Here is a 5,360-nt window from a genome sequence, read left to right on the forward strand (position 1 = left end):
ACAAGAAGCTAGAAGTCAGTTCACTTTGATACTCAGCAGCTCACTTGCTGAAATGAAAAACAGTGGGCTATCTGGAAACTAGGAAGCCACCATCCAGTCAGCTGTGGGATAGATTCAGACTGGTCAGATAGTATTGTACACCTTTCACTGGCTGTGTGGTTCCTGCCTATCTTGCTCAGGGAGGTTAAAAGGAATCAAAAGAAGCATATTAACCTGATGTTTTTGGTTCTTAGGCTTTCTACTTCTATCTAAACCATCCTGGTTCAAGTCTCATCAGCCTGGTTGTGATGAGAACTCTTCATTTTGTACTCAAGGGGTGGCTAGATACAGCACTTGGGGCGAATGGGACCAAAGGTTACGGGGAGAAAGCAGGATTAGGCTATTAATTTGGATGTCAGCCATGATCGTGACAAATGGCTGAACAGGCTGAACAGGCCGAATGGCCTCCTCCTGCTCCTATCTTCTATGTTTCTATGTTTTTATTCTTTCACGGTATGTGAGCGTCATTATCATGGGCGATATTTATTGCCCGTTTCTCAATATTCCTATGGAATGGTAATAGAGTCATAGAATCATAGAGTTGTACAGCACAGAAACATATCCTTCAGTCCAACTCACCCTTGCCAAACATATTCAACATTAATCTAGTCCCATTTGCCAGCATTTGGCCCATATTCCTTTAAACCCTTCCTATTCATGTGCCCATCCAGATATTTTATAAATGTTGTAGCTGTATCAGCCTCCACCACTTCCTCTGGCAGCTCATTCCATACATGCACCACCCTCTGTGTGAAAACGTTGCCCCTTAAGTCCCTTTTATATCTTTGTCCTCTCACTTTAAACCCATGCCCTCTAGTTTTGGACTCCCTAGTCAGCTTCCTTCTTGAACTGCTGCACTCAAAGTGATTTTTTTTAATTTCAAAAATTTATTTTATCCATAAAAATATCTTAAACATAGTCACTAGAGCAGTTTGATTCTGTACAGTCTTTACATATGTCAAAGAAACAAACCCAAGGCATATCATAGTTATACCAAACTGTATTTATATATATATATATATATATATATATATCTCTGAGATGCTGGGAGGGTCTGATAACTAAACAGACCCCCATTTAAGTTTGGCAAAAAGACCTTAGATGGTGGCCCTTCCCCATTGCACCTTGGCAGCTGCTGCTCCAAGCTTTAGTGCATCCCTTGTCAAAGTGTTTTTTCATTTCAAAAATATACTTTATTCGTTTAAAAAAATCTTTATATGCCTACATAGTCACTAAAGCAGTTCAATTCCATACAGTCTTTGCATTTTGAGAACAAAACAAAAACCCAAGGCATTTCTTGTTTATACAAGATTATATTTACATCCATCTGAGGCACTGGGAGGGTCCAGTAACTGAACAGGCCCATGCACCGACACTGCTGTTAGGAAGTGAGTTCCAGGATTTTAACTCAGTGAGTTCAGCCAGTGTGGAGTGATGGTTGGTCAGGGTGGCCTCACTGTGAGTTGTTTGGAGAGAGAAGACAGATATAACCTGAACAATCTGGGACTGAGAGAAACGTGTGTGCAAAGTCCAATCTGAAATTCTGGGAAATGTATTAAAGTCTGGAATAGAGTGGTGCTGGAAAAGCACAGCAGTTCAGGCAGCATCCAAGGAGCAGTAAAATCCACATTTCAGGCAAAAGCCCTTCATCAGGAATATAGGTCTGTATTCCTGATGAAGGGCTTTTGCCCGAAACGTCGATTTTACTGCTCCTCAGATGCTGCCTGAACTGCTGTGCTTTTCCAGCACCACTCTATTCCAGAATCTGGTTTCCAGCATCTGTTTTTACCTAAATGTATTAAAATGTCAGCATTAAGATTTTCTGGGATTTATGCAAACCCCTTCACTGTTTTATAATGGTGTCAGCTATGGCTCAGTTTGAAGCTGCCTCACATCAGAGCCCAGAAGGTCCTACATTCATTTTTCACTCCAAAGATTTAAATGCAATCTTTAGGCTGAAGCTGCAGTGTAGTAGTGATGGGAGTGCAACACTGTCAGAGGTGCCATCTCTCTGATGAAGCACTAAATCAAGACCTCTATTAAAAATATAAAACAACTTGCAGCACCAGTTAAAGAATTGAAAAGGTAGCATCTCAGTTGACTGTTTTTCCCTCAACCAACATAATAAAGCAAGTTACCCAGCAATTCGCATATCATTGATGCAAATTGGCTATAATGTTTCCTGTATGAATGACTACACTTTAAAAGTACAGCAAATGTTTTACTAACCAGCAGTTATGGGACCAGGAGTGTGCCAATTGATCAAATATTCCAGATAATCAGGAGGTCCACATACTCAATGAAGAACCACACACTAAGTAATAGAAACGCAATGCAAGGGTATACAATCACAGTTATTGTTTACTTACAGCATAAATTATTTTAATAATAATGCAACTTTAACTGAAATATAACTTACCAGCAGAGAGCCTTCTCGCTCGCACTCTCAACTGACAATTTGGACATCGTGGCATATTAGGAGAAATTGACTCCAAATTGAATCAACTGTTGATATTTTGCATGGCCAATCGATTGAACAACACATATATTTACATTAAGGTGGATAATTTTATAAACTACATTAACTGGACAGAATGATACAGCAAACATCACGGTATTTGAGAGATATAATTTTTGCCGATTTATCCAGAGCGCCAATTCATAAGGAACCAGTTAAAACAATGTTTGCTGTATTCCATTTCCTGGAGAGGGTTTGGGTCATCTACCATTACCGTTGAGCTTTGTGATCAACACTGGCTACACACAAAATAGAAGCAGCAGTCAGTCATTAGTTTCTCAGGCCTGCTCCGCCATTCAATAAGATCATTGCTGACCTGGTTGTGTTTCAAATTTCACATTCCTGTCCCTCTGATAACCCTTGATTTCTCTGCTTCCTAAGAATCTATCTACCTCATAATAATATTCACTGATCCTGCTTCTACTGCCTCCTGACGCAGTTACAAAGCCACACAACACTCTGGGCATTGATAGGTGGTTAGCACCGCTGCCTGACAGTGTCAGTGACCCGGGTTCAATTCGATTGCCAGTGTGGAATTTGCATCTTGTCCACATTACTGCGTGGGTTTCCTCCAGATGCTCCGGTTTCCTCCCACAGTCCAAAGATGTACAGGTTGGGTGGATTGACCATGCTAAATTGCCCACAGTGTTCAGGGATGTGCAGGCTAGTGGATTAGCCATGGGAAATGCAGAGTTACAGTGAGAGGGTAGGGGGATGGATCTGAGTGGGATGGTCTTTGGGGAGGAGTGGGGGGGGGGGGGCAGCATAGACCTGATGGGCCTAATGGCCTACTTTCATATTACAGAGATTGTATGATTCTATAGCCAGGCCAACATTTATCGCCTGCCCTAATTACCCTTTTGAATTGAATTGGAGGAAGTTCCAGGATTTGGACCCAGCAACATTGAAGGAGTAGCAATATATTTCTAAGTCTGAATGATGAGTGGCTTGGAAAGGATCTGTCAGGTGGTGGTGTTGCAATGTGTCTGATGCCCTTGTCCTTGCAGGTGGTACTGTCAAAGATGCTGTCAAATGACCCACGGTGAGTTATTGAAGTGCATCTTGTACATTACACATTCTGCTGCCACTGTGCATTGGGAGTGCTGATGAATGTTATCCTGGTCTTGCTGCATTTGGACACGGATTACTTCAGCAATGGAGGGGTAGCTAATGGTGCTGACCATTGTGTGATCATCATTGCATATTTCCATGTCAAGAAATAACTTATACTGTAAAGGCTATGGATCATAGAGGCACAGTGATGTACAACACAGAAACAGACCCCACAGTCCAACTGGTCCATACTGACCAGATATCCCAACCTAATCTAGTCCCACCTGCCAGCACTTGGCCCATATCCCTCCAAACCCTTCCTATTCATATACCCATCCAGATGCCTTTTAAATGTTGCAATTGTAGCAGCCTCTACCACTTCCTCTGGCAGCTCATTCCATACACATACCATCCTCTGCGTGAAAAACATCCCCCTTAGGTCTCTTTTATATCTTTCCCCTCTCACCCTAAACCTATGCCCTCTAGTTCTGGACTGCCCTTTTCTTAACTCTTTCAAGTTTCACAACATCCTGACAACATTCAGGCAATGAAGAACAAACGACAGACATAGCGAAGCTGTTCCAGTACAGATACAACACTGGTATTTAGCTGGTATGCGAACTTTGCCCAGGCGTCTCCAGCAAGACAAATCCAAACCAATCAATTACTGCCCCATAAATCTACTCTTAATTATCAGTAAAATGATGGAAGGGGGGTCAGTGCTCTCAACCAGTACTTGCTCAGTAAAAACCTGCTCACTGACAGTCAGGGTTCTGCCAGGGTCACTCAGCTCCTCACTTCATTACAGCCTTAGTCCAAAGGCAGACCAAAGACCTAAACTCCTACACTCCGAGGACTGCAGAGGTTTAAGAAGGCAATCACCACCAGCTTCTCAAACCTGTTCGGGACGGGCAATGAACGCTGGCCCAGCCAGCGACATCCACATCCCATGAATCTATAGAAAAAAGTGAATATTATTCTTGATCTTTTCAACAATGAGCCTCTTCCCTCAAAATGATAGGAGTTCCTTGAGTCAACACAGCTCGTGAGGAACAAAAACCTGCTCTGTGTAATTGGGGTTGTGGGATTTATCTATAGAAAAAAAGCATGGAATTTTGGGTAGTTGGGAGTTGTGTGATGACAGTGTGAGCATTAATTTGGCGGATAACGGAATAAACGTTGTTGGCTGTCTGAAATGTGTGGAAATGAAGTAACTCTAGAGAACTGGTTGTGAAGCTGCCTGGTTAGCTCTTCCAATGAGCCAGCACAGTTGGGATGGGCAGAATCATCTTGCTCTGTGCTCTTTGATCCCTGACGATTCATTTTCCATTCACTTTGTTATTCTGAAGATTTCTAACTCAGCAACAAGCTTTGCTGTAGGGAACGGAGATGTGATGCCAGTCTTTGAAGTCTTGCCAACAAGTTGGCAATGATGCAGCTTTTTTTTTGGCAGGGTCCTTCTGTAAGAAATAACCTCTAGTATCACCCACAAAAAAAGAACAAAGATTGCAGGGTTCAGAAGGGAGGGTGGAAAGCAGATATATCTGACAGAAACCTATGCGACACTTGAAATAGAACGTATTTATGAACACAATTCATTCTGCCCTGCTCTGCCTTGATCTCAGTGGCACAGAGTGATGCCAATCGAGAGCTAGCCCTGCTGCTATTGGATGGGAAATGGAATAGGGCTGTCCAAGGCTAGGGAGGCTGGAACAAAGGGGAGGCACAATCAGGTGAAGAAGGTCTGTGA

The sequence above is a fragment of the Chiloscyllium punctatum genome, chromosome 10, assembly GCF_047496795.1.
Source record: "Chiloscyllium punctatum isolate Juve2018m chromosome 10, sChiPun1.3, whole genome shotgun sequence".
NCBI lineage: Eukaryota > Metazoa > Chordata > Chondrichthyes > Orectolobiformes > Hemiscylliidae > Chiloscyllium > Chiloscyllium punctatum.